The sequence below is a fragment of the Alligator sinensis genome, unplaced genomic scaffold (assembly GCF_000455745.1).
Source record: "Alligator sinensis unplaced genomic scaffold, ASM45574v1 scaffold377_1, whole genome shotgun sequence".
Taxonomy (NCBI): domain Eukaryota; kingdom Metazoa; phylum Chordata; order Crocodylia; family Alligatoridae; genus Alligator; species Alligator sinensis.
In genome coordinates, this window is record NW_005842047.1 from 451,380 (window position 1) to 478,263 (window position 26,884).

The 26,884-nt window shown below is 42.8% G+C and overlaps 1 long non-coding RNA gene across 1 annotated transcript; it reads left to right on the forward strand.

Annotated features, from left to right (window-relative positions):
* Positions 1–636: 636 nt before the first annotated feature.
* Positions 637–25,711, forward strand: LOC112550182. The gene is made up of 4 exons (XR_003093863.1): positions 637–741; positions 906–1,174; positions 23,204–24,038; positions 25,460–25,711. It is a non-coding gene; the product is annotated as an uncharacterized LOC112550182 (long non-coding RNA).
* Positions 25,712–26,884: the final 1,173 nt, after the last annotated feature.

A 26,884-nucleotide genomic window follows, 5' to 3' on the forward strand; every position in this document is an offset into this window, starting at 1 on the left:
TCTGCACCCCCCCGCCCTGGCTGGGCAAGTGGCTGGAGGACAGAGCCCCCCTTCCAGCATGGCCACACTTCATCCTGCAACCCCCCACCCCCCGGAGTAATGCGCACTCCTGCCCCAGTTGGGCAGCTTGTCCCAGCTCCAGCCCCAGCCCCAGCCCCAATCTCTCCCACAACCCCAACAGACTTACCAGCAGGAGGCAGCTGTGTCAGCTGCCTGTTTAGTCTATGGCCGAATCTCCAAAGAGGCCGAATCTTTTCTGAAGCTTTTCCAAATCGATTCAGATGCTTTGAATTGATTCAGAGCTTTTAATTGGTCTCCCAATTCGATTTGGATTCGGTCCCTGAATCAGGCCGAATCTCCTTCAAATCAAATCCAATACTGAAGCTTTGCATAGCCCTAGTCTATACCATACCCAAAGAACCATTAAGGCCTTTTGGAGCAAATCTCATCTCTTTTTGAAGTGTAAAAAATAGCACTAGTAAGACTTTTAGGGTGTCCGAAGGTAGCTGCTGACTATATCATATGGCTCATGGCTCTTTGGGGGCCCTTTGAATATCTACATATAAGGGTAACTGAGACCTTTTAAGGGGAGGATCAAAGCTGGGACTGATAATATCGTTGTTCATCTCCACACAGGTCATTTGTGGAGTCTAAATGCATGAAGTCCACTACCTCAACTATACACAGATTGGAGATTTGCCTGTATCTTATCCAAAAGTGACAATGCATGGGAGGAAAATGGTAAGGAGTTGTTTGTTCCCTAGGTGTAGATCTCATGATGGGTTGAAAAATATAAAGTAGGATGGGAAGTTCTGCTAAGTGTTATACTACAAAGAATTAATTTTTAATGTCTTCCCTAGCCTCTGTTCCCTGACTTGACCAAGAACATTTCATGTCTTACCTAGCCTCTGTTCCCTGACTTGACCAAGAACCGGAGAACTAGTAAATGGATTACATTGGACACAAAACAAGTATAGTTCTATTGACTGGAGAGGACGCAACTCTTATACTGTTTATAACTGTCACCTTTATATCAACTGCATATCATGGTTGTGTGGGGAGAGGGACAAGAACTGAAAGAACAACCCGTGGCATTTTATGGAAGTTACTGCTGAGACACTCGATACCCCTCCATTCTTTACTGGCTCCACTCCTCTTGATTCCATCTCTCATGGTAACCTGATTATGGGTTTTCTGTGACTAACTTTTACTGTAAAGGGGGTCATGAGAGATGTGGGATGTATCTATCCTATTGAGGAGAATTGGGGGCACATGCTATAAATAATACAGTTCGCAAGAAGCACTGTGGCACCTGAGAATTAATGCAAGGTAGCTGATGTTAAACCCTAATGAAATATTTTAACTTATTGTTAAACAAAAACTGATGGATTTTAACTTATCTGAATATAAAAATATTTTGTTCAGATTACTTCCAGTGGATTTTCCTGAGGGAACTTCTGTTTTTGTAGGAAACGCACTTTCAATCAAAATCTCTCAGCAATTTTTAAAAAGCTCTGCTACATACCCCTTCAAATAGTGTCTAAGAAAGGGTAAGTGACCTGATGACTCGATGCTGACCCTCAGCAAAAGGGGGTAAAAACAGTGAATGCAGATGGCTCCAAGCTTTTTCATTATTTAAAAATAAGGAACAGTCTCAGTAACTTTTTTTTTGAGCCCTGGGCAAACTTATTTTAGATGCACAAGGTCCATGTATGGAAATTCTATGTATGTTTTGGAGTATTGTATAAAATTTGCAACCATTTTGGACTGCTTTATATCCAAGATGTGCTTCCATTTTATCTAGTAATATATGGATAGATGGTGCTGTATGAGCAAAGGTGGACCCAAATCTCAGGTGACATTATTTTCTAACATTGACTGCCTATAATAAACAGCTTACAAGGTCTGGATTTCAGATTGCTAAGTAACCACTGTCACTGAAATCAATGGGAATGGCAATGTAAGAGATGAGGTAATGAGGTTTTGTTTTTGTTTTTTTTAAAGTTCTGACTACAGCAAAAATGTTTCTGTGGCATATACATTTAAAGCTATTAAGATGGATCAGTAGTATAGCTAGTTCCTCCTTCTCTATATTATGTATTGCCATTTCTCTGTGTTTAGGAATCTTAGGCAATGAAATATCTTCACTAATTGATATCTTCAAGAGAGATAAAAGGAGGTGATCTCTGAATGCCCAATATTTTTTGCATCCTGAATAGAGTCTTAAAGTAGGACCTTTATTCAGCTTCATTAACCAACTGAATAAAGCCTATTGCTTAAAAGTCTCCTTTAGAATGGTTTTACTTTTATGGGACAGATTAATTTAAGCACTGTTTTCTTTTCAAAGGTTTAGGAAGTATTTTCAGAAAACTGTTAGTTGTTTTTGTTTCCCAAAGCTAGACAAAGTCAATAAGCAGACAGATGCTTTTAAAACATAAGCCTGGGGGGACATCAGGCAAACTCTAGTCTGCAAGGGTCCAACAAAATGATGTCCCAAGTTACTAAAAAAGGAAATAAATGCATTATGCCATCCTGTTGCTAGAGGGATGGTAGTACTTCTGATGAGAGAGTCTTATCATGCTTTTTAAATAGATTCCTTCACTTGGTTCTATGCTCTGCCTGAAGATTTTGACCAAAAAAAGAAAACTTGATACCCGGAGAGTCTAACACCAGTGTTAATGCTGGTAATTGGTCATAGAGAAGGGGGTGGGTGAGAAACAGGTTTGGGTGGAAAGCCCTCTGCTACAGACTGTGACTGACAGTGGTTGCCCAGCTATTTAATAGCTCTGTTAAATGGAAAAGGTTTGATTTATTTGTTGAAATATAACACATACAATGGATCTCTTAATTTAGTGAAATTGAAGATTATCTTTTCTTTTTTTCTAATCAGTGTAGGGTAGATGCTTAATGTAGGGCCCTCTCTACAAGTGAAGGTAAAGGTGTGATGGGATCTAATGTGATTTGCACAGTCATTCCTCCTGCCATGCCACACATTCATGGCAGTTGTGGGACTTGCAGCCCTGGCTGGGCAAGGTGCAGCTGGGAAGCTCACAGTTGAGGGGGCTCCCAGCCAAAGGGGAACCTGCTACACATGCAAATTACAGCCAGATGGCAATTGGCTATCAAGTCCAAGCACATTTTTTAGGTGTAACTTTATAGCTGGTTGGAGCTTTTTATTGTGTGATAAGTACTTTGCACATGCGGCTGGTCAAGGTAATTGTACAATTAACCAATTAATTACATACCTGTAACATGGAGAGGGGGCATCAGTTTGGGGATGAATAAGCTATATTGGCTTTATTCCACCCTTCTGCCTCACCATTTCAGGAACTGAAAGAGTCCCCAGGATAATATATAAATAGTGTGGGGGCAGTCTTCCTAGACTGTTAAGCAGGCTTCTGGGCTGCTTGAATCTTTGCAGTTTGGTGCATTTCCACCCCCATACATCTCCTATACCAGGGCTTATAAGGGCCTCTTAAGGAGGCAGTGTTAGACACTTTTTCCTTGAAAATACTCCCCTTCATGTGGAATAAGAGTATTAGAGCCAGTGTGAGGATTTGGGTAGCTTGGGGTAGGTTTTACATGGCTTTGTGAACTAGCTGAGGTACCAGAAGAACTATAGCCACATTCTGGGCAGCAGTCCACCTGGGCTGATTTACTTTGAGAACCAGGGCTGTTTCATGTAAAGAGTGTTCAATGCAAAATGCCTAAATAGTTCTGGGAGCAGGAACCAGAACCTGGGACTCTTCTCTCCAGGTGCAGTGCTCCTCATTGGGCTACAGAGCTATGCTCCCTCTTGCTTGGGGTACTCTCCTGGGAAGTGAGAAATGTTGTTCAAAACCTAGAATTAGTCCCCTCCTTCCTGGGCAAGTGATCTTCTCATGAGTGTAGTATAAAAATAACAAATGAAAATGGCTGTCTGCTGTGGTCTCTGCTCAACTTGCTGTTGTTGGCTGAATGGCCCATGGTTTGCATGCACCTATGAGATTCAAATTGTTTGGGAGACTTAGGTGCACAGATGCTAGTTACTACTCAAATGGGAAAATGAATGCCTTGGTACCCACTATGCCAAGAGGGCAGTGTTTTTGGCCAGGGGGAATAGCAGTACATAAGCATGCGTGGACTCCCAAATCTGATCAGATATGTGGTGAGGTAGGCTGTGATTTGTATTCTTGTATTTGGGTGCCTAAATTCTGCCTCAGTAGTTTTCACATCTGGACCTATACTCTTTCTCATTTTAAGGCCAGGAGTCAGCAGCAAAACCAGGAACTGAACCTAGATTTGTAAGGTCCCACTCCAGTGCTGTCACCACCAAAACCTTTTCTACAGCTTTATTTGCTGGGCTGTGTTTTCTTAGTAGCTGACTATATCACAACCTTTTCATGCACTTATTCGCAGCATTCCTGAGGCAGTGTAGTGGTATATCCCAAACCAGTTGACCCCAGCTCCTTATCTGCAAAAGGGGATATGTAGATCCAGAAATAGAACTTGAATCTTTCAAATCCCTGTCTAGTTCCTCCTTAATCACAAGACCATCAAATCCTCCTCAAGACACTTATCTCTTGCCAAATTTAACTGACTGCTACAGATTTGTATATCCCCTCAATTATGATCAGCCTTTCAGATGAATGCTGACACAGATGAGCTCTTCAAGGCAGGGACTGTCAACATATTTATAGTATCAAGTAAACTTATTACTACTCAGTCCACAAGGCAAACTAGTAACCATCTACTTCATGTCTGGATTTCCTTGTGGAAGATTCATTTAGCTATGCAGTTCTTATTATCAAATCACCCATCAGTCTTTTCTTTCCTAGACTAAATAGCCCTAGGTCTTTAATCCTGTCTTCATAAGTCCTGCTTCCCAGGGCCCTAATAATTTCTCTTGCTTTGTGCTGGACTCTTTCCAATCTGTCCTCATCCTTCTTGAAGTGTGGGGCACAAAACTGGATACAGTACTCCAGGTGAGGACTCACCATTGCTGAATAGAATAGAAAAATCACTTTCCTTGATTTGCAAGTGACTTCTGTTAATACGGCACAGTATGCTGTTGGTTTTTTGTTTTGTTTTTGCAACAAGAGCACACTACTGGCTTATTAAGCTTGTCTTCCTCTATAACCCCCAAGTCCTTCTCTGCAGTACTGCAGCCTAGATAGTCATTCCTCAGCCTGTATTTGTGCATGCAGTTATTCTGTCCCAGCACTTGTTCTTGTTGAATCTCATCTGTTTGATTGTGGACAATGCTTTTTCAGTCATTCTGGATCCTCCCTCTGCTTTCCAGAGTGTCTGCTACTGCACCCAATTTGGTATAATCTGCAAATTTGCTAAACGTGCACTCCATCCCATCACTGAAATCCATTAGTGAAGATGTTGAACAGTAGTGGACCCAGGACAGACCCCATGGGTCTGCTCTCAGAGAAAATTTTCATCCGATATTGTTCAAAGTTGATAATCCAGCAAATCACCCTCTTGTTACTAAAATGGGTAGATCTAGAAAGGGGGAGAGAGGGAAGGGCAGTGCAGGTACATGCATCCCTTTGGCTGTGGAACATGTGTTCATGGAGCTCTCTGATCTTGCTGGTTGGTCAGTGTGGCTCCAGAACCTGAAGGTGAATGCTACTGCTGCTGCTTCTCTGTCCTGTTCCCCTCCCTGCCCCTTTTTGCTCTGCAGCCAAATGCAGTAGGCAGGCAGATTGGGCAGGGGAGCTCACTGGTGCTATCAAGGTAGCACCATTGGCCAGATGCTGCACTGAACCTGGTGAGTTTAGAGAACTCACTATGCACGTGCCGCACTGTGGGAAGGAGGGGTTGAACTGCACCCCATAATCCACCCATAGCTACTGGCAGTGGTGTGACATGGACACATCTCCTAAAACAAGATATCCTTAATCTACTACAGGGCAGATGCTTGATCAAGTCCTAGGTATTCCTCTGTGGCTTACTATTTTCTCTGGCCCTGTTTTGCTAATACTATTGCTGCCCTCCCTTCTGTGCTGTATCAGTCTGGTTTACCACAACTCCCAGACATTCCTTAAATATTTAGAGAATATTTCTGAAGCTCTGAGCTTCAGCATAAAATCGGCATCTTCTGCTGAGGAGGGGTTGGCAACGGGTAGATGCTGCCAGGTAGCTGCCTCTTTCTGCTCTTCCCTTCATTTTACTCCAGGTTTTCAACATTTTTTTTTGTTGCATGTGGTAGAAGGGAATAAATATAAAGTTTTCACTGTATGATGCTGATACTCCAGGGTAACAGAGTACTCTGTACTCATGACCTCACCTAATGAATTCAGGACAAAATTAAATTTCATAGCTTTTGTGTCTGTAGCTTTCTGAATATCTTTGACCACATCTTTTAAACGGTTGTTTTTATTAATTCCATTTTGTCACTTTCTATGTTGTTCTGTTCTGTCGCCTGTAAAAGTATCTTTCTTTATGAAGCAGGGAGATAAATGGCAGCATCCTGAGCCAGGCAGAGTATGGCTTCCCCACATACCATTAAATTTACCTGTATCTGTAACCCGTAATGCAGTGATTCTCAACCAGGGGTACCTTAAGAACCTTTCAAGGGTGCCACAGGTTGCCATGTAATGTTAGCACCATTAGGTATGCAAACAATTGACAAGATTAAACCCAGAGACATCAAAGAGGAATCCACAATGTCAAAAAACTATCTGACCTGTTGTGGTCTTTCTGAGGTCTTTGCAAAAGAAGAAGTGCTCTAGCATTTTTCTGTTGTTACACTGAAACTAAAAGCTGGGATTTTCTGAGGGGTGCCTTGAGTCTAAAAGGTCTTTTGAACAGTTTATCTATTGTCAACCAGTTTGAAAAATATAGACAGTTATTTGGAGAAGTCTCGATGAGGATTATTCTGAAAGACCAAATTATCATAGATACTCTTAGCTTTGAATCTAGACCTATAGAAGTGAACTGTCTTGCATGAAATGAACCCTCTAGGATCAAATTTTTATGTGCTGATAAAGTTCAGTTAGAGCAGAAGGTGCTTTAGAAAAGGTACCCAGTACCTCACAGGATTGTACCCCGTGTTAATCAGCAAATGGTATATGGTTGTTTATCTAATCTAAACGTTGTCCAGGCTCCTGAAACAAAATATTTTTCATTAAGGTTGGCTTTTATAATTGGAAATAGCTACTTTTTAAATAAATTAATGTTTCAAACTATGATTAATGGTCCTTTTAGATGATTTGAAATCTAACGAGGGGACTTTGCAAGTCCTTTTTGGAACTGATAGTGTTGTGCTGTACCGGACAGTATGCTAGCTTCTAAACGCATTAGAGAATACTTTTTAAAAGGTTGGCTATTCTCTGTGGCAAGGGGTGTGGAAGAAGTTATAAGGCCAGCATAAGCCAGAGCTGGCAACAAGTTATAGTGCTTGTGGTAGGTACTATTTGTCAATGCAAATGTCTAAGCAGAATTTATTACTTATCCTTTATTACTTAGTGCCAATTTATTACTTATCCTTTCAGCCCTAAGAAAATTAAAGCTGTTTCTTCTGTGTTCTGGCAAATATGGACTGTGTAAAAATGTGTTACTTGTTCATTTCTGTTTGTTTTTATAGAAAGCAAATTTTCTCAGTCCTCTGAGAAAATGACTGTCGGGATCAGTCTTTTAAAACAGCTTTCACTCCAAAAAACCTCCAGTTTACAATACAAAATGTTCTGTGGGGTTTTTTTTCTTCTCAGCTACTCCCTCTCCATAGATCACTCACAGCAAAACATTTTATTTTATTTTATTTTATTTATTATTTTTTGCATCTGTTTTTTATGGTGGTCCTAGTGTTACATAATTTGTCTGGTTTGAAGATTTTAGAGGCAGCTAGTCTTTAATTCACAAGGCAAACTATTTCTAAAGTTCTTACTGTCTGGAAATTATCCAGAGAAGCCTGAGGAAGGTCAGAGCTCTGGTTTCTGCACCCAACTGTGCTATTCAGAAGGAAACTCAGCCGGGCTATATAACACCCTCCCTCCTGCACCCCCTCCCCCAGATTAAGTGCCTCCCATGGAGAGTTAATGGGGATGTAGGCCTCATTAATAATTGTCTTTTCTGCTTCCCTGAGACATTAATCTAGATTCTTTATGTAGCTCTGCAACATGCATTCAGAGTTATTAACAGCCCTGTGCTGGAGTCCCAAGGGCTGGCATAGAAGATGTGCATGACTGACATGTGATCATTCACAAATATTCTGGGCCTTAATCCTCTTACTTGTTGAATAAATTGATTCTCTGGCATAGTCACCTATTCCTGTGCATGGCACACTAATAGGATTGTATTCCAGATTCAGTGGGCTGCCAATCAAAACTCATTAGAAAGGATCTGGATAAAACTTGAAGAGCAGTGGGGCCAGTAATCCTAATAGATATTGGCTGGACACAAAGTAATTCAAGACTTCTGCTTCTGTCCATTAGTAGGCAAAATGGCTGTCTATATTGTCCAAGAGTCTTTCAAAGGCATCTTTCCTCTCAAATAATAGAGTAGATATTCCAGGTTGCATCTCCACTGACAAGAGTATAACTGTACTAATTCCCGATTGCCAGTCTATTGTATATAATTGCCCAAATATCCATAATGACTTTGAACAAATTATTTTTTTTTCCTATTACTTGCATGGCAGCGCTCCAGGTGTAGTGTTCATGTGTGTACCTACATTCTAGCATATACAAGTCTTTCTTCATCTAGCTTTGTTTGAAAAAAAAATCATTCATAACCATCAAAACATACAGTTCTTAAACAACACATGAACTTGTGTACTGATAGTCTTAATACTTGTTCTTAAACAAAATGTTAACATATCTACATTTGAGAAAGGTAGGTACTTGACCAGTAAACCTACGTAAATATATAATCTCTTATGTTGGAGAATCGTTTAAATCCATGTTTCACAAGAAGCAATGAGGCAGTGGAAAACAGGCCTCTAATTTGAACCTATTAAGTAAGGTCTGAAGCTTGCTTAAAGAGTATTAAACACTAATTGTAAATATACAGGTAGGTCACCTTCAATGTTATAAACCAATTCTCAGTATTTATAACATGCATTCTGACTGTGAGGAAATCTGTTTTTGTCTTTTTAAATTCAGCAGACTCCTAAGGAAGGACCTTTTGAAATCCCCCTGGGAAACTTTATTTTCCTTGACAATAGTGTATTGAACTATACCCTGTTTTTATCATCCAGATGTACATGGACTAACCAGGCACCAGTGTAGATCTGACTAAAATGGCTGTTCAGCTCTGTTCATTGTACATAATGGATCCAGTAGAGAGCCTTTTGGTCCACTGCTTTCAAATGACTTTTACAGTAGAACTTACTGGGGGGTTTTATTGTCCACATTTCTTTTTTCACTATAGAGTGCCTATTGCCATACCAGCTGGGCACTTGGTTAGCTATGCTTCCAACATTGCTGCATATTTTTTTTCCTGCTTCATCTGAAATAGGAGGAATGGAGTAATGCTGTTTCCAATAGAAATCTTAGCACTTACTTTTGGCTTTTTATTGTTTTGAGCCTGACAAATGTTAAGCAAAAAAAAGAATCTAAAACAAAGTTGCATGTTTCATCATGCCCTCAAGCACCGTCTACTAGAAGCCAAATGGTGCTTTCTGTCCTGGTGTATATCCATGATCTACACCACTCCACTTAGTCCTAGAAAGCAGAAGCAGGGTTAGGGTGGAAGACCTGAACTCTGTCATTCCTGTCTCTAGCCTTTAGGACAACCCCAGGGGCCAACAGCAAAATCCCTCATAGTTTTTGATGCAGTAGCCTTGCATAGCATGCTTGAGTCAACAGGTTCTTTCATATCTAGAAGACAAAGTATTCAACCTGTAAAATGATCATGCCTAATGTACTTCAGTCAGTCTGCACCTTTTGGTCTTAAAGGTGCAATGTGCAGATGTTGGCCTTGCATCCATTTTACACAAGAGGCAGCATACGAGTTGCTCTAATAGCACCCCACAGTATAGCAAACAGACTAATAAAAAGGTAATAAATTGCATGGAAGGATTAATGCTTTCATTGACTTCAATAGCTGTGGGATCGGGACTAGACAATAAACTGCTGAGGGTAATAAACTAGATATGGGACAATTAAACAATTGTAAGTCAAAACTTGCTGGCTAAATAAGTTGAAGTGGCTAATGAAACTCAACAGTTAGAGTTGTATTACTGCTTCTCACAAACTTACCTAGTGAGGGAGAAGTCTGATGGGAAGAACTAGTAAATGGACGTTTGTGTGTTTATTCATCTAGTGTGTATAATTTTAGAGAATGGCTTGTTTAGTAGGCCAGGGTGTAGTTATTAGATGAGGGGGGGAAAGCCTTCTTGTTCCATGAAAACTAAGACAGAAAATTCAAGATTTTTTCATCCTAGAAGGGAAAAGAAAAATTGAAATATTCATATTTGCATGTCTCCCACTTTTGGAATGGGAAATTTTGGGTGGTGTTCATGTTCACAGCAAGCTCTGCCACTTAAGTTACCTAATGGTTTAAAATTTGTTTCTAGCTTAATAATTTGGTTTAGCATAAGGAGTAGCATAGGCCAAATTTAATTTATTTTGAGTGCTCTCATGAATTAATGGGAGTTTGCCTGAGTAGGAAATAGTGTAAGGATCCTCTAAGTGCTATTAATGTGAGCATCGGATTTAAATTTGTTTAAACATCCATTTGAAGGAGCATTTTAGCGACACAAGTAACTACTTTGGACTGTCTGCAAGTGACATTTTTGTTTTATTCCACCAGCAATAGTTTCGATGGATTGCCATCTCTTTAGGGGTCTTCAGGAACTAACTCTAAAGAATTCGGTGGGACATCTGAAGATGGCTAAACTTCAATTTGAAGCAAAGGAATACATTGTATATTTTGTTCCTTTTATTACTTGTTACCAGATTCAGAGGTTTAGGGATTTGCAGGTATGTGATTCTGCTGGGGTGACCATATGGAAATTTTTTTTTTCACTTCATTTCTGTCTCCTTGGTGTATATTCTCCAGAGTAAAGACCAGCTTGCTGGTAGGTTCCTGCTTCTCGTGTTTCTCCCTCACATAACTTTTTTAGGTCTGTAAATTCTTTGTATATCCCAAGATCAGGCTACAAGCTTTTGGGAAAGTGATACTATAGTCAATTGACATTGGGTGCATATAAAACTTTCTTATCCAAATATAGCTCTTGACACCTAGTCAACCAAGTTTGAAGCAAGTCCTTCAGTGTTTTTTACTGTTGGGGAAGAAGTATCTTTGTTCTATTCAGCAAAATAAACATTGTAAAATGTTACCTGGTTACTGTGTTTCCTTCCTTAATTCTACTTTCTGGAAAGACTCCATTACAAATGTATGAACAGGCTACAAAATAGCCAAGAATTTAGAAACTACCTCAAAAGAGATGCAGAACACTGCCACATATTAAACACATTTGTATTCAACTCTCTCTTTTTTTTTTTTTTTTTACAAGGCAATGGTGGGTGTTTCCACTTCAGCATAGTTCTGTTCTAAATTTAGAGATGCAGACTTCTATTAGTATGTGGAGGAGTTAGTGGAAACAGGAATTAAGTGACTAACTGAGAGTTGCATGGGGTCCAGTAACTCCCTAGCACATGTGTGAAAGAATAGATCCCTTCAGTTTTTTCACTTGAATGTAGGAATTTATCAACAGTTGCTACACACTGATTCAGCCATTCTGAGAGTAGAGCCAAAGATTTTCAAACCACATAGGTAGCCTTGAAGATGGATTTCTGAGGTTCAGAGCTCCTGAAACTTCAAAAATATTTTGGAAGCAAATTGTACAGACATGAGTATGTTCCACTATCTGTCTTGCATCACTCTGCCACTTAGTCAAATGGCAGGGGAAGAAGGTTCCATGGAGACAACCACAATCCCACAGCAGCACACAATGTGCCTGGCTTATAGGTGTGCCAGTACCTCTCTAAATGATGCTTATGTTTGCAACATCAGCATTGTGGATTTTCAGGTCTGGCACTGTTCTTAAAGGGATGTGGTAGTCTACCTCGGGGAAAGACGCTTTTTGCTGGGATTACTCGAAATTCCCTCTTCTGAAATTCTTGCAGTCCTGTAAAAACAAGTTAATTAAAAATAGAAGATTATAGTGAATATTAACTAAGAATTATTCCATGCTGTTTGATTTTTGTGTAACTTTGGCAAAAATACTTGCCTGCTGAGAGAATCAGTCCTTGCAAACCTTCATTTTTATTGAAAAAGAGACATTGGTGAAAAGCTTATCCACTGTCAGGGGTGTCAAAGATACAGCCCATGCATTGCATGCATCATGTGCTGGCTTTGGTGCTGCATGTGACGAAAGAGCCTGTCTGCCATGGACTGCACATAGCATGGTGCCAGCCTGGGTCATGTGCTGCATGCAGTGCCTGCACTAAACTGGGTCTAGCATGCTGCATCCAGGGTATGTCAGACTACTGGCCCATGCTAGACCCAGCATGCAGAGCAGGTCTAGCATGAATGCTACACAGCAAATGAGACCAGTCCAGATCAGGCTCATAGATCAGCCCTGCATGCCGGAGCCAGTGCGCAGGGCTGACTGGGTAGAAGGCTTGCGAAAAGTATTGGCCACATTTGGATATCCTGAAAAGTACATCGGTGTTCTGAGGCTTCTTCATAACCCGCTGTCTGTGACTCTGCTTTGTAGCAGATTGGAGATGGATCCATTTGTCATCTGAATTGGGGTCAAGCAAGGGATGCATCATCCCTCCAAATCTGTCAATTTTTTTGACAGTCATTCTGGAATCTCATTAAAGACAATCTTCCTTCTGGATTTGGCACTGAATACTAAGTAGATGGAGGGCTCTTCAGTCTAGGATGTTTTTGCTTGAAGGCAAAAGTATTCAAAACAACCATCATTGACCTTCAATACACTGATGACTGCCATCCTTGTGCACACTGAGGAAAACCTTCCGACTGTGTTGGATCTTTTGGCAGAAGCCTGCCAAACTTTGGTTCTCTCTCTCTGTCTCTCGTGGTACCCTTGAAAGGCTCTCAAGGCCTTTCATGGTGCTGCTGCTGCTGCTCCTGCATCTAGTAGAGAATCACTTGCCTGGACACCCTGCAACCCTGTCTGCTGGGCAGGAGGTCTGAGAAAGAAGGCAGCTTGAGATGGAGGAGTAGCATGGCATGAGGCCTAGTCTTGGGCAAGTTTCAAAAAGGAAATAAAAACGGGGCTGGCAAGAGGGCTAGAGAAAGGAAACGGGAGGGGGAGCAGGGAGTGCCGCCCCCCCCCCCCCCCTTCTATTCTCCCCATTCAGCACACCCAGGTGCTGAGGGGCCATGGCTGCATTCGGCCCCCACTGGCACCAGTGTGTCATAGCACCGCCCCCATGCCCCTGCCTCAGCCTGAGCGCTGTTGTTGCAAGGCTCCAGCCTCCCGCAGAGCTGAGGTGCAAACAGCACAGTTCAGCGGCTCCTGCAACTCCATGCAACTGCTGGAGTGGGCACCTGGGCTCCCCCCACCCTGCCCAGGGCCCCACGCTGCTGGGTGCCCACCTCAAACTTTCCTGGTGCAGCTCCCTCCTCTCCTTGTCGGGACTCAGGGCAGCCGGCCAGCAGCTCTCACTGACTCCCACCCGGGCAGTTAAACTATCGCCTCAGCAGGCGGGTAGTGATGGATGGCGTGAAATTAACCAGGCACTGACGCGTGTTGGTTATAGGAGATTGTTTACTTACATCGCCCAGATAGTGACGTGCGATGGAGGTCAGAGATACTTGGTTAGTTACAGCTTAGAGTTCCTTAGGTCGGTCAGCAGAAGTGTTTGGGCAGAAATGGTCGGGCCGGCAGTCGTTGATTTACGTCTAAATTTGGGTCGAAGACGGGGTGACTTTGGCAATTGATCAGATTGTCAAATTACTCTGATACATGTGATCAGAGGTCTCCAAGGTGTGCGCGGAGGTCTCCGACTTTGCGGAAATGCAGGCGGGTTTTATTTGTGTAATAGCCAATTGCTTTTCGCCACGTCATAAATTTAATTAGAATCTCCAATTATATAGCGGTTTTCGCTAGGGTGTTATTTTAGGGCTACTCCCTGTATTACTCTGATCAGTTATAATGATTTATGTAAAGCACAGAAGGCAAAAGTTTCATTTCTGTTAGTGGCACAGCTATAAATCTCTTTTTGGCATGTACAGCAAAGAAGGCTGTTACTATCATTTTGTTAACCCTTAGTTAACCTAGTGCAGAATGAAAATGCTTTAACTGGTATCTCTTGCTTGTGGCATGGGCACTGCTTAATTGGGTTGTGACACTCCTCTCTGTGGCCTGGCCCAGCCCAGCCTGGCGGGTGCACAGTATCAATGTCCACAAGGTCCCAGCTCAGCACCAGGCAAGAGCTGCAGCAGCCACCTCCTTTCCTGCCATGGCCACAGTGATCCCAAGTGGAGGAGGAGGTGGAAGAGGAGTCCCAGCAGTCACCACAACAAAGTCCCAGTGGGCAATTGCTGAGCACACCTGTCACAGCCTGGTCTGTTGTCATGTGTCCTCTCCCCACCGTGGGGCTAGTGCAGTGGGGCCCTCTGCTCCCCGCAGCTGGGAGGGAGGGGAAGGGCTGGAGGTAGACAGGGCAAGCAGCCACTGTCTGAGTCAAGTGGCAAAAGCAAGCATCTTGCTGGCAGCTGGCACACATGGGGAGGGTGGGAAAGCAGAGACAGGGCCAAATCCTGGACACTTGCTGATATTAAATAAAAAAACAACAAACAAACCAAAAACAACAACAGAAAAAAACCCGAACAGAGATGGGAGAACTCAAAAGCGGACATGTCTGGGGAAAACTCGGTCATATGGTAACCCTAGTCTTTAGTCATATCAGTCTCTGGAAAGATATTAAGCATGGGTGACTAGTGTCTCCTGAATCTGTGGGGGCACCCGCAGACGCTTCTGACCCTGTTGGGAGGAGGGGGGAGAGGCACCAGCCCTACCAACAGCATCAGTGTCAGCCATTGTGGGGGTACTGGCCCCATCCTGGGGGCACGTTCATCCCCGACCTGTTGCCTATGATATCAAGATGCAGCTCTGTAGTGCATCATCCCCACTCTCCTCTATGGATGTGAAATGTGGGTAAGCTACTATTGTTACCTCAAGAGCCTGGAGAGGTACCACCAACAGTGCCTTCAGAAAATCCTCTGCATCAAATGGGAAGGTAGCTGCTCAAACATCAGCATCCTTGCTGAAGCCAGTTTTACCAGCATTGAGTCAATGATCCTCAAGCACCAACTCTGCTGGACCAGACACTGTGTGTGAATGCCTGACACTTGACTCCCAATGAAAGTGTTGTATTCCCAGCACTTCTGTAACAGCCAGAGATCAGTGGAGATCACAGTGGCCAGAGGAGATGCTACAAGGACACATTGAAGGCATACCTCAAGAAAATGGATGTTAATGTCAAGAGTTGGGAGGAACTGCCTGCCAGCAGACTCCAATAGTGTTGTAAACTCAACCAAGTGGCAGCTCATTTCAAGGTAAAGCATCTTGCTGCAGAAGCAGAGGAGAGAGTGGAGGGAGGAAAAGGAGAAGAATCCCAACCTGCAGCCCTACTTTCTCCTGCAGAAAAACTTGTAACTTCTGCAGATATATCCATAGCTCAAGGATTGGATTCAAGACATGAATGAGCTATGGTACAAATCATCTTTGAATTGAGGGATTGTGGATGATGACACAGGGCTGTGGGTGTCACGTATAGCACATGCCCCAGACTGGCCCAGCTCACTGCATGTAGCGCACACCCTAGACTAGTCTTGCATAAGCTGCATGTTGTGCATGGGGCTAGAGGTGTAGATGTAGGGTTCCTGACAATGTTTTGTTGATAAAGCTGTGATGGAACTATGGCTATGTAGGCCCATCAAGTTCTCTTTGAATAGTATTTGTATGGCCCTGGGGCTCTGTAGCCTATGGGGTATCCTTCACCTTTGGAGATTCCTTTTCTTTGCTCCTCTTCAAACCTGGTTCCTCAGATTTCCTCCATAATGTATGAATGTGTTCTCTTAGGACTTTCTGAGGCTAAAACTGAGGTCTGGATTCCACTGAGGAGTCATGAGACCCAACATTCAACAATAGCTATTGGTATTTATCATCCTGAAGGCTGCAAGTTTTGTTGTTGTTGTTGGGTTTTCTTTTAACATCAGGCATGACTCATCCATTGGAACTGCTATAAATTCTAGGAAGGGGAGAACACTTGACAGCTTGGTTGTTTGAAGCAGAAGATGGAATTTTAGAATAAACCCCAGGAAATTGTTGAATAGAGTGGGTGTGTAGATTAATATAATTATTGGATTGTCACCATGTGGACATACATGATGACATGAGAGATGACACGAGATGGCATGAACATACATGTGTGCACATGCACATACACATGTGCTGTCTTAAAAGAATTGAAATTCTGAATGTAATTATACAAAATAAAAGCTATGGTAGCATGAAAGTGATATTATGGCAGTGACTATCCTGAAATTATGCTAGAGGCAATCCCCCAGGATTTCTTAGGATGATATCTTTTTATTCGACCATGTGGGTAGTAGAGTTAGCCAAGACCTGACTAAGAAGGTCTTGAGTCCAAAAACTTGTCTAAGTCTACTACCCAGTTCATCCAATAAGATAAGGAATCCTTGCCTTGCTTTAAGAAGTTAGCAATTTATTTCCCTCCCCCCATGATAAAGGATGCCATAATCAGAACTGGTTTGCTAATCATATTAATATTGTTCTTCACAATTCCCATATATAAAAAGCAAGTGGACAAACTTCCAAGACCATCTCTTTTTGCATTTATAAATGCATGAGCATGCATGCTTAAAAAAATTATGGCTATATCATCTCATGAGTATGGGGATTACAGTAAAAAATTTTGTAGCTTTAATTATTAGATTCAATGTGAAACTAGTTTGGCATGTTAATGAAGCATCATCATTTATATTGGTTTAAATACATGAATAAATTACAGAATTCATAAAGATCTTGCTATAACTGATAATTTACTTTGTTATGCAAATTAATTAAATGCATCAATATCTACCAGTGAAAATGAGGACAGGTGATTCAAGTATAGTTCACTAATAACTTTCACATGGGCATACTATAATTTTTCCCTAGATCATTTGTAGAATTTCAGTACAGTACTATTTTAAGATCCTGTTTTCCATTTTCCATTACAGTTTCTCTAACCTTTGTTATTAGTGGTTTGTATAGTATGTAAACAAAACAAAGAAGAGAGATTACATGAAATGAACAGATGCATTAGTCCTAGTGTTTATGGATTTACTACAGCCTCATGCCATCAAAATTGGGGCCCAATCCAGTTTCCACCTAAGGGAATAAGATTAGACGTATCTAAACATATCTATCTATACCTATAGATCACTGGTGCTCATTGTTTTGGCCCATGCACTGAAGCTAGGCTCTGTATCAACAGCACATAGGTCCATAGCCCATGAGGCTCTCCGCAGGTCAGGGGGGAGCCCTGCAGGCTGGATGACACAGCGCTGTGGGCTGGATCTGGCTTGTGGGCCAAGGGCTGATCATCCTTGCTTTAGATATTATTTACCTATTGGTTGGAAACCCAGTGCTACCTAATCAATGACACACTTCCCTTTGATTTAATGTACTGCCAACATTGGCAGCTAAAATTGTAAGTGCCAATTAATTCAAATTTTAAAACAAACCCATATAATCCTGATGATGTCTTCAGCAAGGCCTCACAGTCGAGGATGATCGTCTTCCATGATTATCTTATCTGTGGGTCCAAACATAGCTGATGAGGCCTATCTGGGATCAACAGACTCTACTGCAGCTCAGACATGTGTTTCCATGTGGGGTGGGTGGCACTGGATTCTTGATTTGGTCCACAACACACTGTTTCTGCTGCTCCTGCTTTTCCATCTCCTGTTGTTGCCATGAGGTTTTAAAGTGCTGAAATCCCTCCAGCAGACTCTTCCTCCGTTTGGTGTTGTTCTGGGTGATAGTCTCCCATAAGCTGACATCAATGTTGCATTTTTTTAAAGTTGGCTTTGAGGACATCCCTGAAGTGCTTTTTCTGCCCTCCTCTTGAGCATATGCCTTGGCTGAACTGGGAAAACAAAACTTGCTTCAGGAGTTTGGAGTTGGACATCTGGATGACATGGCTGGCTCAACGAAGTTGATGTCAGATGATTATTGCCTTAGTACTCATGATGTTTGCTTGCAGGAGGATGCTTACATTGATGCATCAGTTTTCCCCTGGATTTAGAGGATCTTCTGTGGCCAGTATTGATGGTACTTCTCCAAAAACTTTAGATGTCTCTTGTAGGTTGTCTGTGTCTCGGCTCCATACAGCAAGGTGTGGATCACAACTACTTGATTAACTATGAGCTTGGTTTAGGATCTGATGTCATGATCTTCCAGCACCCATTTCTTTAAGCATCCAAAGGCTGCACTTGCACATTTGAGGTGATGTTGGATTCCTTTGTCCATGTCGACATCCTGCGAGAGATGGCTTCCGAGATACAAGAAATACTCATTCTCCAATCTCACCATGGATCTGGATTACCAGAACTGGGAACTGTTCATTAGGAGCTTGTTGATGGAGAACCTTAGTATTAATGTTAAGCATCAATCCCATTTTCTTGTATGCCTTGGTAAAGACATCAATAATTGCTTGAAGGTCTGCTTCCAAGGGAGCACATGTCACAGCATCATCAGCGTACTGGAGCTCAGTGATTGAGGTCAGGGTGGTCTTGGTTTTGGCTCAGAGTTGGTTGAGGTTAAACAGTTTACCATCCATTTGGTAGTTTAGCTCCACTCGGGCTGGAAGCCTGTTGGTCGTCAGATGTATTATCAAGACCAGGAGTATTGAGAAAAGTGTTAGAGTGATGATACAGCCTTGCTTAAATCCTGGTTTAACCTCAAAGGGATCTCTGATAGATCCTGATGCATATGATATTTGTATTGCTCCCTTTATTAGCTAAAAATCTCTCATGTTTCTTGTCACCTTGTGAAGTTTTTCCTTTTTCAGATTAATGGTTCAAACTCCTGTTAATTCAAATCGATTTCAGGTTACTTTTGTTTTTTATCTGAAACAACAACCACTGAATATCAGAGGCACATTGGTCAAGGGAAACTGTTGAAACTGATTTGAACCTAGCCAGTTGAAAGTGTCCATAGGTCTCAATGTAAATGCATCACGTATCAGGACAATAGGGTATACCTAGGATAACCTTGTTATATATGACTTGTACGAACAAATTATCTTTCATTATAATATGCATAGCCATAATTCCTGGTACAAATTATTCCTTTTAAATGTAATCTGAAAGTCAGAAAAGGGCTATATTTTCAGCAGATTTATTTAATTGTTCCACCAAAATTCAGGCCAAATTCTGTTATGTCTCTGGGTATACTTAAGGCTGCATAAAGTTCTTTTGGTTTCAGTGGAATTCTGTAAGGTGGCAACACTATCAATCCTGCAAGCAAAGTTGCTGAATTTAATGCATGTGAGGTAGGACAGTTTCTCTGCATGTGAATTCATCACTAAATTGTCTAGCAATGGACTGCCATTCAGAGGTGCCAAGTATCCATAGTTTTCATTGATATCAATAGGCAATGCCACTTTTCATCACTCTTAAACAGGCAAAGTATACTGCTGATTAAATCTATAGATAAGCAGCCCACTATGAAAGCTGAAGGCATGGAAAAACGTGCACTTGCAGCAGTTTGAGAAGGGAAAGGGTGCTGTAGCACAGGAGCACACTGTAGCTGTTAGCTTCATAAAGATGGGTGGGTGAATGGGGCACATGCCCTTAAAGGGGTTTGGTGCTACAATGGAGGTAGGTGGGTGCCTCATCCTCCCATCCCCTGTCTGGCTCTTGCTTTGGATCTGGGGCGTGGAGGGCATAGCAGCGGCAGCATTCTGCAGTGCAGGAGCAGCCATCAGAGGTCATGGCTGCCGCTGCTGGAGATGTCACCTTGTATTTCTACCAAAAATCATTATTTAAATGGCTGGTCAATATCCATGTCTATGGCAAAAACCTGAGATCCTTCTGGCAGCAGTGTCCCTGTGCTACTGCTCCCATACTGTGTGGGGCCCAGGGCCAGATTAACCCTTTAGTGGGCCCTGGGCAAACAAACTTGTGAACCCCTACTTTTTTCCATTCAATTATAATATGTAAAATAAGCACAACTGGGCCTCTTCTTCACTTAGGGCCCTAGGCATGTGCCTAGTTTGCCTACGCATTAATACAGCCCTGGTGGGGCCATTGCCCAAGGCACGGTACTGGCCAGTTGTAACAATTACTTGAGTGCAAGCTGGGACCAATACAAATGTAGCAAAACTTTTTTACTGTGAGTGTTCATGCCCTGAGTTGCTACCTGTAAAATATTCAGGTATTACCATGGCCTTTGTTCCCAGGGCAGTTTGACACCTCTAACGTTTCTTGTCAATTATGCCTTCTTATAGAATATGAAGCACTTCTTATTTAACAATTTGTGAATGTATTTCTAATATTATAACTTAAAAATAGGTACTGGCAATGCAGATGCATCTTTATATATAGTTGTATGCCTTTTTGTAAGGTTTCACAAAACGTTTTTTTTGTCTCCGTTAGTCTATAAATATGTATATAGCAATTAAATGTTTATCGGTAATAAGTTTAAAATACAAGCAAAATAACTACTATTTAAGAACTGTGATACTACATGGCATGAATTCTTATCCAGTCATTTGTCTAGTTTTAAATTCATTCAGAAATCAGTTTCAATTGCAAATGAGCATGAATTAATTCAAACCATGGGGTGCCTTGATTGACTTTTTTTTTTCTTCAAGTGACATATTTACTACTTTCTTCTTCTCTTAAACAAATTTTCACTTACTTTTAGGGGAAAGTCCTAAACCTGCAGGCATGTGTTTTGAGCAGGGATCCTCCATGAGTAGATGATGAAATACTCCAAATCAGGGCCAAGTTTTAGAGTATCAACATAACCACACTAGAATATTTGATGTACAGGATTTTCTGTGGTTCTGAATCCACTGATCATATCTCCATCTCTTCCAAGTTCATTTCTCAATTTCCTTTGTACAATGGCACAGACAGAAACCATAGCATTTTAGAAGACATCTACCATATGCAGATACAGATGGATTAAAGGTCTGTCCTCGCTGCAGCTGGGTTCCATCAAGGCACTTGAAACTCACTAGTTCTTGTGTTAAGAATGTGTGTTCTTCTGTCAGGAATTGTCCTTCATCCCTTCACCTTTTACCCATTTAGGTCATGTTGATTGTGCATATGTTTGCTTTACTTAAAAAAAAAAAAAAAAAAGTGTTTGTCCATGTCTTTGGACAAGCCCCTTTTTGGAGCTTAGTTTCCCATTAGGTATCAGCTCTTCTTGAGCAATACTTGGTATTTCCTGCTATATTGTCTATATTATTCTGCAGCTGGGAGATTAATGTAATTTTCTTAGTCTTCAACTGTACCAGGGTACTAGGCTGACTGTATAATACTGTTTTCCAATTTCCAAATTTTACTTTGTTAATTGAGTGATAAATTTCCCTCTTGGAAATACTTGGCCCTGTTCTAACGTTTAGAAACAGCACACCTAAGTACTAACTACCTTGGCCTCCAGGCTAGATCTAAACCACCTCTGGTGGCAGGCTGAGTAGCAATAGTGTTCTACTGCAGGTTTTCAAATCCGTGTTGGCTGGGGGAGCTAGGAGGATTAATTCAGCTGTTGTTTCCCCTATCATTGCCAAAAAGTGCCCCCCATAGCACTACATATCCTGGAATTCAGTTGCGGTCCCCACTTTCAAATTCCTGGCTCCTTCCGGAGCTGCATGAGCCAGATAACACAACCAGTCCGTGGGCCTTATCTTTGACACCCCTGCGTGGGAGAACGCAACTATTACTACTGATCAGGCCAAATCCTGCAGTTCATGTAGAAAGTCTTCCTTCGAAGTGGTCTCTGCTTCAGCATGAACTAAGTAGTGATTGGTACTTGGTTGCTTGTAAATGCCAAACAAATGTCAGCTTTTCCAAATAGGGTTTCTGGGCATACATACAGTGACATTTCCTGTGAGCTACACAAAACACGCCAAATGTATGGCTTTGTATCACCACAAGACACAAGTGAAAGAATTATGCATTCTTTAGAGTGCCATTACAAAAAAAAAAGTGGATCGTATTTGAGGAGGAAGGATTTTCACATAGCACTTTTCATGTGAAAAAATGGACATCTTAAACATTTTTGCTTTTGGCAGCAATCATTTTTCCTTGAGGAAAAATGAAAACTAAACAGAAATGAAAGGTCACATTTGACTATTTATTTGTAGTTTGGCAGTTACTGTTCCTCGGGCTGTTATCACGTGATGATACAGTAGTTTTGCATAACGTGTTGTATCACAAACCAGTGGTACCCTGGAATTAATGTAGATTCCATATAGTTCCACTATATGCACATGCTGATAGTGCAACTGGTGAGCAAAAATCTTTCTACCCCAATCTAAAAGCTTCATCAGATACATTCACTCTAATTCAGTGCCTTTAGCATACTAAAATTTGGTTATGTTTCCACTCTTCCTTGGTTTTCTGTGTATTCCTTGCATGTATCTTATTGGTTGGAAACTGGGGGTTGGGGAGCAACCAGAAGTGGTCTTTCCAAGACAGTAAGGAAATGCATAACATGTTCTTGTTAGTAGTCAGTCCACTTAAACTATCTGGCTTCTGACTTCAAAAGCCATCTATGAATCAGGGAAAATAATCCTTCCCCACAAAATTCCAAAATCACTAACTAATTCAGCCAGGCCAATAATTCATATCAACAGCAGCTTTGAACAGCAATTTCATAAATATAGTGGTTATGGGGAACCTGTAAGCATTTCAAGTAATAGGTGTTTTTGTAGTGGTGAAATGTCAAACATGGGGTACAGATTACTTAGCAGGGTTGGAGAAGAGAAAGTAGCAGGGTACCTTTAGAAATATTTTTTTAAATAAATGATTAACAGGAAAAGTTTTCCACTGTGCTTTCCCACAGTCTCGGGGAGAGTCTTCTGGAAATCATTTTTGCCTTCTGCTCCTTGCCAATGGCTTTTATGTTGCTTCCACAAACTTATTTTCCTCCATGTGGAGTAGGGAAGAATGCTTATTTTCATTTTTCATGTTCCAAAATGTCTAGTCTTTTCACTGTGCCTCTTAAACTTAGGAAGTTACTTGCTGCATATTTTTCCCTTTTCAGGACATGTCACACAGACACTTGGTATGTGTTAAATCAGCACAATGTCATGGAGCCTTCAAGTTGCAGCATGTTCTGAGTAGATGCATGGTGATGTTTACTAGGAACCCTAATATGCACAGCTTGCACTCTGCTGCTAGAGGGTTGGTGAGCAGGCATTCCAACATACTGGGCCGGTAAGGCTTTTTTTTCTGTTTTCAACAGCAGCCAAAAACAACTGAGTACAGACAAAAGCGCCGACTGGCCTACTGTCTCACTGAGGAAACAAATTCCAATCCCTCCTCAAAGCTAGATGGGATTGCATCTCCACTGACTTTCTGTAGCTGACGAGTGGTGGAAATCAAGCAAATCCTTTCCCAGGCCGCTGTAATCCACAGGCACTCCATGCTTTGACAGTGCAAGCTCCTGGCCCCAGCAAGGTGATGCTTTGGTGGGGATCGTGATGCTGCCATGGGTATCATGCTGGACCACTTGCAGTAGCCGCAACATGATACTGCAGAAGCTGGGGCACTGCACTGGATGCCACCTCATTGCTGTTGTGCACTACTGGTGTGCTTGGGCTGGTGGAAGCAGTTCATGCTTGGAACCTGCGGGTCCAGGGTCCCTCATCCATGGAACTTTGTGCTGAGCTGCCTTTCCTGGTCCAGTGCTAGGACATTAGGCTTCAGTGTTCCTTGTCCACCAAGAGATGCATGGCCCTGGCCATTCGGAAGTTGGTGAACACCAACTTTGGACCATGTTAGAAGACAACGTTGATGACGGCCTTGAATGAAGTATGTGACGTACCATATTTGAGGAGATGAGGTCTTGATTCATCCAATTTGGGGATCCACAAGAGGTGATCAGCAGACCTGCCACTTACGCCTCCATTCCATGCTTAGCATCCAGCCATGCTGGGGGGGTGCAAGGCAATGGTTGGTCAAGGTGTCTGGAGTACGGGGCAGCACATCTAACCAGACTCCTGCTTGCTTCCACTCACCACCTGGCAGCAGTTCTTAGCCAGAGAAGAGTAGGTTAGGGGAGTGGAAGGGAAGATGGAGGGAAATAGCCACTCTCCGTGGTAGCCTGAGCTGATGTGAGGCTGGTGCCATTTGCCCCTGGTTGGGTTGGGGAGGGTAGGCAGCTACCAGTGGCCACAGCCTTATAGTTTGGCATGGGCGTAATCCTCCACATCAGTAGCCACCCTGTCCAGGAAAGACCTGTATGACTCTGTGACCAATGAGAGGGATGCATGTGTCTGGAGGGCTAATTCCTGGACCCTCTCTGAGCCCCTCACCAGTTTCAGGAATTGGTAGTCCCAAGCTGCAAGTCTACTTAAGTTCTTAGCAGCTCCTCTGACTAGTCCTGCCAGAGTTCATAGGCAACAAGCCAGCTGTCAGTAGTGTTGACACGGCATGTAGAGGATGCCATGTACTCCTCCCAACATCTGATCCCACTGGCACTTTCAGCTATGGGAGGTCATCTCATTGGGAGTGTCCCTTCATCAACACAAGAACATCCTAAGCTCTCCTGGACCAGAGTAAAATTGAAGGCATGAACAAAGTAGAAGCAACCTTCAGTGTGTCCCTATAGTTAGCAGATGTTCTGGACCCAGAGGCATTGATAGCAGAGCAGACCTTGAAATTGTTATAGACTTTTAAGGTGTATGAGGAAAAGTTGGTGCATCTTGCTCTCCTCTTTCACTTTGGGCAAGCAGGATGAAAATAGGATCATGGCATAGACAAACACTGTCCCAGCTCGCTACTCTCAGCTACCCACAGTCTCCTCTGCCCACCTCCTCCCTGCCCAGTGGTTTCCACATGCAGATGGGGATCTCACCGTAGTATGGTGGGTGGGGGAGGGGGGGGAAGAGGTGTGAGTGGTGGCTCCCTAACTTGTCTGTCCCTGTCTCAGGACACTGTTTCTCTGGCTGATTTATCTCCCTAGCAAGAGTGTCCCAGCAGTGCAGAGTGGAGCTTTTTGAGTTTGCAGGTGGTGACCCTGCAAGAGATGCCATCCTGCTTTTGCAAGCTTTTGTGCCAGCACCAGCCCTGAAGTCATCTGTAGCTACTCCCTTCCATGACTCCATGGGAAGGCTAGTGATTCTGCTGGATGTGTGAGGTTTCAGAAGCCTTCCTTTGCTTACATTACAGCTTCATAGCTCTGCCTGACTTCCTAGCATTGAAAGCAGTGATCAATCATGGCCAGAAATAAGACAGCCTCTGTTGCCCACTGCAATCTGTCCCCTGAAAAATAATACTATATCTTATGCCTTGTCAGAGTGCTTTGAACCTGCTGCCACTACAACCCCAAGCTGTGAGGCAGACTTGGAATCCTGAAGGATGATGACTTTCACTTTGCTCGGTATCCCTGGAGTGATGGAGGCAGCTACTGTGTGGGACCCAAAAGACTGCCACTAGCCACTGGGTGGTGGGGATGTGAGGTGGTTTGGGGTTACAGTCTATTCTACATGCCCCTTCCTCTCAGGGCTTTACCCCCTCAACCTCTCTGTTTGCACTCAGATGAACCTAAATAAAAGCCTTTGATTGTATGTTTCCATGTGTTGGTGCCCTGAAATTCTGTCCTAGGGTTGGACCTTGGTTGTGTAAGTGGGAGCTCTGCTGAGCCCTGTTCTCCAGGTACTGGTGTGTGAAATTCAACTGGCAATAGCAGATATTTGTGGACCAGGGGAGGTGCCCTCCTCCTCCCCAAACCCACATAAATACCCTATTGTGCATGGGATAGCTTGCTGTGAGGGGGAGGAATTGGGCTTTGAGCTGCCATTGCTAGATAAGAAGGTCTGGGGGCAGAGTTGGGTGCATTAGGGTTCCACTTGCCACTTTACACTAATGCAAATCAACCCCTAAGTAGGGTGAATGCTAACTGGCCCACCCACTGAACATCTTAACTGGCCCATCAAGCCTTAACTGGGCCACTGGCCCATGCTCAACTGCTGTGGTTCAAGCAGAGGTGTGCCACTGATTCTCATCTTTTCTGTATTGCACAGAACACATTACTCCCCTCTCTTCTGGTAAATGTCAGGGACAGGGGACAATCTGCACTGATTTACCATTCTCTCATGTAGGCATTTCCCTGAGCTGGATGCCACACAGAACCTGGAGTCACTCTCAAGCCATGGGTCACTCACAAGCCACATGCCAACCTGAGCCCCAATTAATCTCATCAATTACCCTTTCCCCTGGATCTACTGAAATTTACCCGTGGCTGTTGTGGGTTGTCTATGTCCGTCTACTCAATGAGGGTCTCATTTCGCTTCTTCATCTTGTGCATCCTAGGTCTGGGTGGGGAACAGGTCCAGTAAGTAGGCATCCTTGTATTCCTCCATGGCATTCTGGTAGCAGGTGAGAGGGGGGATCCCATAGTCATTTTCAGTGCCATTGTCCTTCTACATTGGGCCTGTAGGTGTGCAGTGCATGGTGTGGTGGGGAGTGACTGCACAGTCCTCCAGGATCCTGAACAGCTCCTCCTGGAAAGGGACCATGGTCCTCATAGTGCCCAAGATCTTGTCATCCCTGCCCCAAACATACCACAATTTTGTGCACTTGTTTTTTTTTAGTGCACATCTGCTACTAGTCCCACTGGTGCCCCTAAGCCACCAGCTGCACTGTAATATACTCATAGACTACCTAGGCTTGTGTGCTGCCCTTCATACCCTGGACAAGTGGGTGGGGGGAGGTGGGGATT